At 35.3% G+C, this 14,526-nt stretch overlaps 1 protein-coding gene across 7 annotated transcripts in view; it reads right to left on the bottom strand.

Annotated features, from left to right (window-relative positions):
- The window catches only part of IMMP1L (inner mitochondrial membrane peptidase subunit 1), an 82,243-nt gene that overhangs the window by 60,694 nt on the left and 7,023 nt on the right, over positions 1-14,526 (bottom strand). For 2 of the 7 annotated variants that reach the window (XM_078433347.2, XM_078433348.2), the window contains exon 2: positions 1,316-1,444. The exons of the other annotated variants lie outside the window; for them this stretch is intronic. The gene's annotated coding sequence lies outside the window, so the exon portion shown is untranslated. The remainder of the gene's footprint in view (positions 1-1,315; positions 1,445-14,526) is intronic. 7 annotated transcript variants of the gene reach the window in all.

The raw sequence follows: 14,526 nt of genomic DNA, 5'->3' as shown, positions 1-14,526 counted from the left end.
TTACATTAAGAGTTTCTGGCCTGCCAGGAATGATCTACAATTACATGGTTGCCTGCTTTATATTTATTCTTTTTACTATACATTTATGTTTCTATATGATGGTATGTTTTATAATAAAAGGTTTAAAATGGTATATTTTCTGAAATAATATATTCTTATGGAGAAGGAAAAGAGTGTTCACGTTTTTTGCTAACAATTTCATTTTCTTGGTCTACATTTCTAATTTTTATTGCAATATTTTAATAATAAACAAATAAGTTACTATGCCTAATTCTCCACAACCCTAATTAAGAATAGATTTCATAGGCTTTCCCAATGCCTACAAAAAAAGTCCCATCCCCTGAAAGAGCATTAGTTATCCTATTAAATCTTTGCTTAGCTCAATGTTGTTTCTGTTACTTCTTTTCAATGAAATGTATGCTTACTTTAAAAAACATATACATTACATCCAAGTAATAATTTTATACAGGCTGCACTCCAAAAAACATCGTATTTTATTTAGCTCATGGGTAGGAAGAAAAACACTCTTAACTGTCACACATTTTATATGGCTCCAATTTTGGGAGTCTGTGTATGCATACAGTGTGAGGATTTATGATAGGAAGGACATAGACATGACACTTGAGGTCCAACCCAATGTCACTCTGTGTAAGGCAAGTATGGTTCCCTGTGTGTACTAGAAAACATGGTAGCTGGGTTACAGGATGGATACACAAAGCAAGTTGCACTTAAAGTCTACTGTACAAAGTGGAACATAGGAAGACTCATTCAAAAATAGATCCAATAATGCCTAATTTAAATTATACTGGAGCGATTTTAAATATTTCCTTTGGAAAAACAAAAAATACAGGGAATTAAAATTATTACAAAAAAGATAATAATGAAAAGAATAAAAATAAACTGACTTCATTTATAAACATTATATACACACAATTTAGGAAATCCTAAAAGGTCCATCATCTACAACCATCTTTCGATGTATGTTTGTTATAACTTTTAGATGCCACTCAACAAGTGGACAATGAAATTTAGAAACAAGACTACCAGCCCCTTCATCATACTCCAGATATCAACACAATCACGATGGTATCACCCATTTTAATACAGTTGCTTTTGTTGCATATTGTTGTTTTTCTATGAATGTAGCCAAGGAGTTCCTTCTTCAGTGGGTCCAGCTAACCAGTTATTTGCCCATCTATTAAGTGCCAACTTTAAAAAATTACAGTGTCCAGCAGGGAGCAGCATTACAACATTCATAAGACTTAACTTGAACATGAACCGGACAGAAGAAAAAGGGAAAAAAAGAACCACTTACCATAGGTCTGTTCTACAATACATTCAATTTTTAGGGCAGGTGTAAGGCTTCCAGAAAAAAAAAAAAAAAAAAAAACCACTTAAAGCATGTTCTCAAAGTATATATGGGTGATCCACGATTTCAGAATTCCTAAAGCAGGAAATAAAAATTATATTAGGTAAAGGATTCCCCCAGCCACGTCATGTAAAATTAGTATATGACTAAATGTCTCTCGTTTTTAAGGTACATATTCCTCTTAGTGGTTCAATGGGATTCTGAATTCAAATATATGATATACTTTGGATAAAATGATTAAAAAAGACCCAGAATATTAAAGTCCTTTATCCACTAGAAAATTTAAGCAGAAGAAAGTGGATGACATGATATATTAAACCAGAGAGAACAGTGGTCAAGGACTTAAAAGGGTTGACAACAGTTGATATACAATTGTAATATATCAAATTCTAAAGAATTGGCAAGTAACAGGATATAAGATTCATTTCTGCATGCCAGCATGAATATCTGAGGTTAATTTTACCAATGAAAAGGCAGCAGAGAAGTAGTGTATAATGTGGATATGTTAAAACTGATTATTCAAATATTTACTGAATACAAGCAATGCACGTGATAATTGCAGAAAAACTCTGTGACCAGTTAAAAATTTAGTGACAAATGAAAAACATACTATGTTTGATACTATCTTGGATGCCAAATCTGCCTAACAGCCAACTAAAATAGTTCCATGTCAGTTCTTATGACTGGAAAAAAAAAAAGGGATTTTCCCATTATAAAATGAACTTTCAGTTATAAAATAAATAAGTCATGGGGATATAATATACAGTATGGTCAATAATATCGTAGTAACTTTGGTGACAGATAATAACTACACTTATCATTTCACAGTACATAAGAATATCAAATAGGTATGATATACACCTGAAACTGTATGTCAATCATACTTCAAAATGAAGTTTTGACTCCATTTTTATTTGAGATGTTAAAGTTTGCTTCATATGTGCTCACATGCAACAATTCAGTGTCTACGCTGAAATACAAATTTTTCCCATTGAAAGAAGATAACATGAATATTCATCTTGGAATATATATAATTTTATATAATTTATGTAATACACACTATCACATATCAATGTAATACTAATAAATAACATGTATTCAAAATTTAACAAGTGATATATAAAATGGTTTCTACTATTTTCTTCTGGCAAAATAACATGAAAACCTTAAGTATATGATACTAAGACTACAGTGACTCTCTAATTATTATTTTAATGAAGCCAAAAGAAACTGATATATTTTTATTAATCTTCTACACTTTACTATTAAGCTATTCATGGCATTATTTCTTATATTTTGTCCTCCTTACAGTCTTTCTCTTATCCTATATCTTGCCTTTGCTTTCTTTTATTTTTTTTTTAATTTTTTTTTTTTAACGTTTATTTATTTTTGAGACAGAGAGAGACAGAGCATGAACGGGGGAGGGTCAGAGAGAGGGAGACACAGAATCTGAAACAGGCTCCAGGCTCTGAGCTGTCAGCACAGAGCCTGACGCGGGGCTCGAACTCACGGACCGCGAGATCATGACCTGAGCCGAAGTCGGCCGCTCAACCGACTGAGCCACCCAGGCGTCCCGCCTTTGCTTTCATACATTTCATTTTGGGGGCACCTGGGTGGCTCAGTCAGTTAAGCGTCCAACTTCAGCTCAGGTCATGATCTCACAGTTGACGAGTTTGAGCCCCACATCGGGCTTTGGTCTGACAGCTCAGAGCCTGGAGCCTGCTTCGGATTCTGTGTCTCCCTCTCTCTCTGCCCCTCCACCGCTCATGTTCTATGTCTCAAAAATAAATATAAACATTAAAAAAAAATTTACTCATTTCATTTTTTGTGATATTTCCTTATTCCTACCAGTCCATCTTCTCTCTCTTTTCTAATACATTTCTGTTTCAATCTCAATTATTGTTTTGTCAAACTCCTCTCTTTATGACCCTACCAACTTTTTCCCTTTTATGTTAGGACACTTAAAAGTGAGTTTTTTCTGCAACAGTCTGCTTAAATTATACTCTTTCACCCTTTTATAGGCACTGTCCTAGATCTTAACAATATAACCTGATTGGAAACTCCATAAAATTATACTGTTGCTACTTATAGAAATATTTTTCCTCTGATCTATTTAAATATTTGAAGAATTCACTAAACATTTGGGAGTCAATCTCGAAACTGTGAAAAATGTCAAGGACATTTAATCTCACACACTCATTCCAATCAATGAGACCTCCACTATTCTAATAAAGAGGGAATTTAGGATGTTACTACATTAGTATGAACAGATACTGAGTAATAAACTTTTGTAAGTCAACAGAATTTTAGTGCTTTTTATTCATGTGTGTGCATGCACATGTGCATAATATCCTCATTAAAAAGCAAAGATACATGAAATAAACCCTTACTTCTAATATATACCGTCAAGTCTGAAAAGAATGATTTCTCTATTCAGCACTAATATGAGTATTAACATTAATGGTATTAGTACATTAAAAAATAATTTCATAATATCATAAATGTTGGTTTTTAAAATCATAATTAGATTATATAACACATTTATAATATAATTACCTAAAATGAGACTGCAGTGTGTCGAATAGTGTTCCTCCCTCCGCCCTAAATTCATGTCTACCAATAATCTTAGAATGTGACCTTACTGGGATGTAGGGTCTCTGTGGATATAACTAAGGTAAGGATCAATATGAGGTCATTCTAGATTAGGGTAGGCCCTAACTCCAATGTGAATGTTCTCATACAAGACAGAAAAGGACACAGAGAAACATGGAGAAAAGACAATGTGAAAATGGAGGCAAAGATTGGAGTTATGCTGCCACAAGACAAGGAGCAACAGGAGCCATAATAAACTAGAAGAAGCAAGGACGGATTCTCCCCTAGTGCCTTTGGGACAAACATGGCTCTGCTGACACCTTGATTTTGAACTTCTGGTTTCCAAGTAAATTTCTGTTGTTATAAGCCTCCAAGTTTGTGTTAATTTGTTAGGGAAATCCTAGGAAATTAATACATATTTTGGTATTTAGAAGTGGAGTGTTGCTCTAACAGACACGTAAATATTAAAAAAGTTTGAAGAGAGCATTGGTAGATTGCCTTGATGAGACTGCCATAGAAATAGACATGTTAAGGAGATTCTGGTAAAGGTTCAGAAGGTAGTAGACAGAATGGCAGAGAAAACTATCATCTTAGAGAATACATATACTGGCAAGAACAGAATGTTAAAGAAATATGAACATTACAAGGACTCCTGGTAAAGTCTCAAGAAGGAAATGAGGGATATGTTATTCGACACTGGTGGGAAGGCAATCCCCATTATAAATTAGCAGAAAATCTGGCTGAAATGTGCTCTATTGAGTGAAAAGCAGAATGTTTAAGAATGAATTGTATATTTGGCTGAGGAGACTTCCAAAGTATTAAAGGTGTATTATAGTAAAATGTGAGAGAAAGAGAGAAGGAACTGTTAAGCAAAAAAGAAATCAGTACCAAATGACTTGGACAACTCTGAGGCTATCTAGATTACATAAGATGCTAACATCACAAATCATTAGGAAAATGCAAATCAAAACCACAATCAGATACCACTGCAAACTCACTAGGATGGCTATTATCCAAAAAACAAAAACCAACACAAGTTGCTAAGCACAGGGAGAAACTGGAACCCCTACGTACTGTTACTGAACACAAAATGGTCAGCCACTCTGGAAAACACTGTGGCAGTTCCTCACAAAGTGAGACTTACCATATGATCCAGCAAATTCCACTCCTAGGGATACACCTGAAGAAACTGATAGCAGGGACTCTAGCAGATATTTATACACCAATGTTCTTTTCAGTACTACTCATGATAGGCAAAAGGAAACAACCCAAGTGTATCAAAAAAAATGCATGAACAAAATGTGCTACACACATACAATGAAATACTATTCAACCATAAAAAGAAATGAAGTTCTGATGCATGATACAAGATGAATGAACTTTGAAAAACACTATGCTAAGTGAAAAACATTATGCAAGTGCTAATAAAGAATAATATATGATTCCATTTATATAAGGTACCTAGATATGCAAACTCATAGAGACAGAAAGTAGAATAAAAGTTACCAGAGGATGGAGGAATGGGAAGTTATTGCTCAATGGGGAAAGAGTTTCTGTTTGAGATGATGACAAAGTTTCAAAAATAGTGACAATGTTTATACAACACTGTAAATATACTTAGTGGCACTGAATAGTACCCTTAGAAAAAAATAAAATAGTGAATTTTATCACAAAAAGGATTTTTAGCAATATTTATTTTTGAGAGAGAGCGAGGGGCAGAGAGAGAGAGACAGAGAAGCAACTCCTCATCCATTCAAGTTTTATCATGAGATTGCAGCAATTCAGTTGCATCTTCAGGCTCCACTTCTAATTCTAGTTTTCTTGCTATTTCTACCACATCCATAGTCACTTTCTGAAGGTTTGAAACCCTCAAAGTCAACCATGAAGGCTGGAATTAACTTCTTCCAAACTCTTGTTAACGTTGACATTTTGACCTCTTCCCATGAATCATTAATGTTGTTAATGTCATCTAGAATGGCAAATCCTTTCCAGAAGGCTTTCAGTTTATTTTGCCCAGATCCATCAGAGGAATCACTATCTATTGCAGTTACAGCCTTATGAAATATATTTCTTAAATAATAAGGCTTGAAAGTTGAAATTACTCCTTGATCCATGGGGTGAAGAATGGATGCTGTGTTAGCAGGCATGAAAACATTCACCTCATTGTACGTCTTCATCAGAGCTCTGGGGTGACCAGATACATTGTCAATGAGCAGTAACACTTTGAAGGAATCTTTTTTTGTGAGAAAACCTTAAACTTAAAATATTCAGTAAACTATGTTGTAAATAAATGTGCTGTCACCCAGGGTTTGGTGTTCCCTTTACAGAGCACAGACTGAATAGATTTAGCATAATTCTTAAGGGCCCTAGATTTTCAGAATGATAAATAAGCACTGGCTTCAACTTCAAGTCGTCAGTCGCATTAGCCCCTAACAAGAGAATCAGCCTGTCCTTAGAAGCTTTGAGGCCAAGCACTGACTTCTCCTCTCTACCTATGAAAGTCCCAGATGGCATCTTCTTTCAATAGAAGGCTATTTTGTCTATGTCTATATTGAAAATCTAGTTTAGTGTGACCACCTTTGTTAATGATCTTAGCTAGATCTTCTCAATAGTGTTGCAGCTTCTACATGAGCTCTTGCTGCTTCACTACATACTTCTATGTTATAAAGACAGCTTCTTTCTTCAAACCTCACAAACCAACCTCTGCTAGCTTCAAGCTTCTTCTGAAGGTTCCTCATCTCTCTCAGCCTTCACAGAATTGAAGAGAGTTGGAGCCTTGACCCGGATTAGGCTTTCAGCATATCTTGGCTTTCAACATGCCTTCCTCTCTAAGCCATATCTGGCTTTTGATTTAAAGTAAGAGATGTAGGGTCATCTCTCTCTCTCTCTCTCTCTCTCTCTCTCTCTCTCTCAAAAGTAAAATAAAATCTTTAAAAAAAATAAGTGAGAGATGTGGGATTTCCCTTTCACCTGAGTACTTAGAGGCCACTGTAGGGCTATTAACTGGCCTCATTTCATATTATGTCTCAGAGAATAGGGTGGCCCAAGGAGATTGAGAGATGGAAAATGGCTGGGACTAGGCAGAACACATGTAAGATTAATTGGTTAAATTCACTGTCTTATATGGGCACAATGTGTGATGTCCCAAACAATTATAATAGTACCATCAAAGGTCACTGATCACAGATCACCATAACAAATAATAATGAAAAAGGCTGAAATATTGTGAGAGCTACCAAAATGTGAAACAGAGGCACAAAATGAGCAAATGCTGTTGTAAAAATGGTGCCAGTAGACTTTCTCATTGCAGGGTTGCCACAAGTCTCCAATTTGTAACAAATGCACTATCTGTGAAGCACAATAAAGTGAAATAAACCAAGGGATGCCTACAATACAAAATGGCCTTTACCTTTGTTTTTAACTTTCCATTTGGAGAATGAAAAATATAAAAAGTAAGACATGACATTAAAATTCTAAAGATTTTTTAAAATTTTAATCAACATCCATTACCCTACAGTTCTGCAGATTACCAATATAGACAGTCTTGATTGGGTTCTTTGCTCAGGGTATCACAAGGCCAAATATCAGGATTTCAGACTGAGCTCTTCTCTGGAGTCACTGAGGAGCAATCCACCACCAACCACTTCTAGGTTGCTGGCAGAACCCTGCTTCTTGCAACTGAGATATAGTCTAAGGTTCCCTCTTTTTGCTTGTTACCAGCTGAGGGCATCTCTCATCTCCTTAAGGTTTCCTATATTCCTTTTCCCATGCTGTCTTCATCTTCAGACCCAGCATGTTACAACTTCCTCTTCTGTTACCAGGTGGAGAATATTCTTTTTTTCCCCTGAAAGTCTCATGATTAGATCAGGCTCAACATGGTCAGTTTCCCCATCTTTAGGTCAACTGTGCCATGTGAAAACATAATTAGGGAAGTGACATCTAAGAACGTTCACATGTTCCAGGGCTTAGGGTGGGCCATCACTGGGAAGCCAAATTCAATCAGATTCTAAAGATTTTTAAAAGCAAATCTTTTATTAAATTATTAAAGATTTTGTTTCAGTGCTGGACAATCCTGATAAAAAAGTTCTTTAATCTGAGTTGAAATTAAAATTTCTATGCTCTGGAGAAACAAAGGGTCTTATTTCCCTCTCACCAGATTAACACAGGCCTTAGGAAACTCAAAATTATTCATCTCTGGGTTAAATATATTGCACTTACTGTCTCAGTTGTTTCATATCACATTTTCTCACCATCCTAGTCACTATGGATATATAACCCATTTTAGCAAGGGAAATATGCCTCATTTCTAGTGCTAATATTCATAAATTGGCTAAATAAAGAGCTACCTTTATGGAGGACACTGAGTTTGGATACAAGTGCAACTACTAAATAAGAGCATGGATTTTTGTCATCAGACAGCTCTGTTGTGAATCCTAGTTCTACCACTTAGTAGTTACAGGACTATGATGACTAATTTTGTGTGTCAACTTGACTGGACTATGGGGTACCAAAATATCTAGTCAAACAATATTCTGGGTGTTCCTGTGAGGGTGCTTCTGGAATAGATTAACATTTAGATTATGAGACTGAGTAAAGCAGATTGCCATCGCTCACATGAGTATGCCTCAACCAATCCGTTGAAGGCCTGAATAGAATAATAGGCTGACCCTCAGGCCAGTAAAAGGGGGTGAAAAGCATCAACATACTAGAGATTTTGAAGAATTTCTATAAGATATAATGTATGAAATCATAGTGATAGGTAGGTTAGGGTGGAAATGACAGAGTGGAGTAGTTCTGAAAGAGGTGGTAAGGCCTACAAAACATAAAAAGTACGCTGACCCCTGGCCAAGCACACACAAAGAATGTTTCAGGAAAGATAGGACTTTTTTTCTTGTGATTCCAAAGGGGTTGTGGGCTGAATCAACAGTTATGGAGATTAGCATACTTAAAAAAGGTAAAAACTTCCTGATATGGTGCCTGGAAACCTAGGGAAGAATCCTCCTTATCTGGTTATTAGAGAAGCGCCTGGCCTGTCTGCTTATTTATTCTGAGCAAAGCACACTAATAAGTAAATCCTACCTACCTACCAAAAAACTCCCCATAAATATTCTTTCCATTTAGGGTAAAGATTTGCTATGGAATCAAGAAAAAAACCTATTCCAATAATCTATATTATTCAACTGGTCATATATTAACATGATGGACATCCAAGGATCACCAACATTTAAGGAAACCACAAGAATGAAAAAGTCCCATGATGAAAAAAAGAACAAACAACTCTAGAGATAACAGGTAATTCGAGGGAAAAAGAAAGAAAAAGAATTCTAATTAACATCTTCAGAAAAACTGGATATTGTACCTACAAAACAAGAAGCGTATGAAAGAATAGAATTAAAAGAACAAAGAGTATAGTTTAAAGAAATTTAATAGAATGCCTATCCACCACCATCTCCCCCGCCCCCGCCCTGCAACATACAGAAAAACTTGAAAAGTTGGAACAAAAGTTGAAGAAATACAGAGTAATAACCCAGTGTGGGTGATAATCTCTTTCAAAATAGTACAGGAAAAGAGACTCCTCTGTCCTCTCCAACACACACACACACACACACACACACACACACACACACACGAGGAAAAAATAATGGAAAGGACCCAGACAATACAGAGCAGGAGAAGAAAAAAATATATATACTACTAAGTACATCTTTGATCTAGAGTAGAAGTTGTCAAACTTGGGCCAACAAGCCAAATCCTGCCAGCACCACTTTAGCAATTAAGGTTTTACTGTAATACAGAATGCTTATATGTTTACATGTTCTCTGTGGCTGCTTTCCTACTAACTACAACAGCAGAGTTAAGTTGCAACAGGGACCATATGGTGTGCAAAGCCTAAAATATTTACCATTTGGTCTTTTACAGAAACATTTGTCGAATCTTGATCTATAGCTATGCTGTCCAATATAGTAGCAACTAGCCAAATGCAGTGTTTACATTTAAATAATAAAATTAAAACTTCAGTTCCTCAGTCATGTCAACCACACTGTAAGTGCCCAACAGCCATATGTATTTAATGGTTATTGTACTGGACACTGTAGGCATAGAACATTTCCATCAACAGAAGAAATTCTGCTGGACATGGCTTATTTGGAAATTACTACAATAGATTACTAGAACTGTATTTTAATTATTGCTTTAAAAAGTACTATAGTGAAAAAATAAACATATAGGTAAGAGAAGCAGGAAGAAAGATTAAATTCAGAAAAAGATAAATTAGTAATGTTAGAAATGGAAATCATTAATGCATAAACCTAAGATGTCATTCTATGAAAATACCTTTAAAATATATATATATATATATATATATATATATATATATATATATATATATATATTTTTTTTTTTTTTTTTTTTTTTTTTTTTTAAGTAATGCTTCAGGGGCACCTGGGTGGCTCAGTCAGTTAAGCATCCAACTTCAGCTCAGGTCATGATCTCGCAGTCTGTGAGTTCAAGTCCCAGGTCAGGCTCTGTGCTGACAGCTCAGAGCCTGGAGCCTGCTTTGGATTCTGTGTCTCCATCTCTCTCTGCCCCTCCCCCACACATGCTCTGTGTCTCTCTCTGACTCTCAAAAATGAATAAATATTACAATTTTTTTTAAAATAATGCTTCAAAGTTATTCAGAGAAAAGAAAATCCAAATATATAGCATTACAAATAAGTTAGTAAATGTCATCACAGATATAGAAGGGATTATAAAAGAATTCAATGTAGGGAATGCAAATAATGCTATCAAACTTGAAAGTAATAAAAAAAAGTGTTTCCTAAGACAATATAATTCAAAGAAAGGTAAAATATGGAACAAGTCATGAATAAAAAGTTTTAAAAAGTTGTATAGTGGATGGCTCCAATTTAGTTCTGAGTTAACAAGGAAAATGTTTGCTACGAATTTTAATTTTCATCTTATACTGCAAGAAACTTCATATCCAGTATATAAAGTATAAACATATTTCATACCCAGACTCTTAAACTAGAAAACAGTAGTCAAAATAACATATTTCCCTCTGTTAACACTACTCATTGGGCCAAGAATTATATATTTCTTTAGAGGGGAGCTTTACTAGTCTTTGAGACCCTCCATGCAAAATCAGATATGATGTAAGAAGCTTCAAATAGAATGGTTTTAAATATGTGGCCTTTCCCTGGGTTTCCATAATTATTCATAGTGAAGATGAACTGATCACACCTCATCAGAAATGTCCAGGACAATTAGAACAACACATGGGTTCAGATTAGCACAACAGTTTTATGCCTATGAGATTCCTCAAAGGTAACACACGAAAGGAGCACCTGGCACCAGTCACCAGTTGTTCAATTCCTTATTTGGGCTTTCTTGAAGAATAGTCCCAGTTTATCCTGCTCTAAAATTTCTTTTACTTTTATTACTGAAAATTGTTAGTGTTCTAGTGTTTACCACTAAAAACGTCTTGTTTACCTTTATAGATACATTTACTTGACAAATTTCCTTGAACTAAAACATGTTTACCTTCTGACACATTTACCCTACTACACTGAATATTCCAACATAGGAGTATACAATGGATTTTTAAATTTTAATTTTAAACTCCCCCAGTTTTCTGTTTATATTTATTTTTTTTTTTTTCAACGTTTATTTTTTTATTTTTGGGACAGAGAGAGACAGAGCATGAACGGGGGAGGGACAGAGAGAGAGGGAGACACAGAATCGGAAACAGGCTCCAGGCTCCGAGCCATCAGCCCAGAGCCCGATGCGGGGCTCGAACTCACGGACCGTGAGATCGTGACCTGGCTGAAGTCGGACGCTTAACCGACTGCGCCACCCAGGCGCCCCTGTTTATATTTAAATATCCACTAAAAGCGGGATGAACATAAGTACTCATGTGCTCTGGACAGTTCCAGATTATACCTGCTTTCCTTGCATCCAATATAATGTGTTATTTTGGCATTCTTAAAATTTCCTAAAAAATTCATGGGTCAGGAGGAAATCAAACCAAAAAAGTTGAAAATATTTTGAAATAAATGCTTATGAAAACATAAAATATTAAAAGTTGTAGGATGCAGCGAAAGCAGTATTTAGAGAAATTACACTCTTAACTATAAACAGTATATTAGAAAAGAAGAAAGGAAGAAAATCGATGAATTAAGCTTTTATCACAAGGGGGAAAACCAAAATCTCAGCAAATCAAAACCAATAAATGTAGAAAACAGATAAAAATAAAAAGCAGTAATTGACATAGTAAAAAGTGAACATAAAACAGAAAAAAAATTAAGCCCAAAAGTTGATTTTTGGGAAAAGAATAAAAATGAAAAATCTCTAGCAATCCTAACTATGAAAAAAGGAAGAAACACAAATAATATTAGCAATTATAGTCATTAAAAACGTAGTAAGAACTGTTTCTAGTATGGTGAAGTACACTTACGACAAACTCTTCCCATAGACAACCATAAAAGCAAGACCAAATACAAAAACAATTATCTGAAGGCTCTACAGACTAAATAGAAGCCAAAAGATTTTGCTGACGAGTCAAAGTTGTAAAAGATTGTCACAAAGGTTTCTTATTTTTACAGATTTAGTTTCAGCACAATACAGTATAAGTAGTTAAAAAAGGAAAAAACTCATCCTGAAAAACCTGAAGTATCGCAAACTAACCAATGAAATGGGGAAGCCAGAAAAAAAATCTACCTAATCAATGTGATTTTACTTATTGAAAAAGTAATGATTCAATATAGCAGGGAAAGAACTGTCTTTTCAATAGATGGTAGTAGGTCAATAAACTATATAGGAAAAACAAATACACCTTTACTCCTACCTAACACCGAAGGAAAAATAAAATCAATTCCAGCAGATTACAGAAGAAATATCTAGAAGAAACATTGAGATCATCTTTGAAATCTTGGAGTAGGCAAACAGCCATAAAATAAAAAATTGATACATCAGAATATATTCTGACTAAAAATGAAAGACAAAAATATGAAAAGGTAGGGCACTCGGCTGGCTCAGTCTGTGGAGCATGCTACTCTTCATCTCAGCATTGTGAGTTAAAAGCCCCATGTTACGGGAAAAGATTACTTAAAAAATAAAATCTTAAAAAAAAAAAAAAAAATATGAGGGGCACCTGGGTGACTCAGTCGATTAAGCATCTGACTTTGGCTCAGGTCATGATCTCACAGTCCATGAATTCAAGCCCCATGTCTGGCTCTGTGCTGACAGCTGAGAGCCTGGAGCCTGCTTCAGATTCTGTGTCTCCTCTGTGCCCCTCCTCCACTCCAGCTTGGTCTCTCCCTCTCTCTCAAAAATAAATAAACATAAAAAAAAAAAAGAATATGAAAAGGGAAGTCACAGACTAAGAGAGGAAATTTGTAACACATTTATTCCAAACTGGACTTCTTTCCAAAATATAAAAAGAATCTAAAAATCTAGACAATCCAACAATACTTAAAAAAAAAAAAAAAAAATTAGCAAAGACATGACCAGACTCTTCACACAAGAAGTTTATCTAAATGGCCAATAAACATACAAACAGGTGCTCAACTTGATCAGTCAAAATCCAAATGACAATGTCATACCACAACCCTTTCAGAAAGGCTACAGTGAAAAGAAAATATTAAGTGTTGGTAAGGATGACAGGCAACTGAAATTCTCAAACATTCCTGGTTAAGAGTGTAAATTGGTACAACCACGTTAGAAAAATATTTGGCCCCAAACAGCAAACTAGCCAAATCCCTTTCAACAGTAGAATGAATAATGAATTGTGATATATTTACACAATACTACAATTTTTTTAATTTTTATTTAAAAAAATTTTTTTAACATATATTTTATTTTTGAAAGACATAGAGCGACAGAGTGCAACTGGGGTGGGGTAGGGTAGGGGCAGAGAAGAGACAGGGGGACACAGAATCCGAAGCAGGCTCCAGGCTCTGAGCTGTTAGCACAGAGCCTAATGCAGGGCTCAAACTCACATACTGTGAGATCGTGACCTGAGCTGAAGTCAGATGCTTAACCAACTGAGCCACCCAGGTGCCCCAATTTTTATTTTTATTTTTTAAGTTTATTTGAGAGTAGCAAGCATGGTGGAGGGGCAGAGAGAGAGAGAGAGAGAGAGAGAGAGAGAGAAAGAATCCCAAGCAGGCTCTGCACTGACAGCACAGAGCCCAATTCAGGGATTGAATTTATATGAACCGTGAGATCATGACCTGAGCCGAAATCAAGAGTTGGATGCTGAGCCATCCAGGCATCCCTACACATCACTATAAAGCAATAAATAATCCACATCTGTACACATTAATAGCAATCATTTCACAAATACAGTGTTGAACAAAAGAAGTCAAATAGTGATGGCTTCATTTACATAAAATACAAAAACAGGTAAAGCAAATCAGGACCATGGTTTCTCTTTGTGAATGTACTAAAAGGAAGCAAAAAGAGATTATATGGGGTTAAGAACTCACCCTGTGCACACATGATTTTGACATTTATTCATTCAATCATGCTGCCAGAACACCATCAGACCTTGTAGTAAGCCTCTACAA

The sequence above is a fragment of the Panthera onca genome, chromosome D1, assembly GCF_046562875.1.
Source record: "Panthera onca isolate mPanOnc1 chromosome D1, mPanOnc1 haplotype 2, whole genome shotgun sequence".
Classification (NCBI taxonomy): domain Eukaryota; kingdom Metazoa; phylum Chordata; class Mammalia; order Carnivora; family Felidae; genus Panthera; species Panthera onca.
The sequence above is the reverse complement of the archived record's forward strand: the minus strand, read 5'-3'. Positions and strand labels throughout refer to the sequence as shown.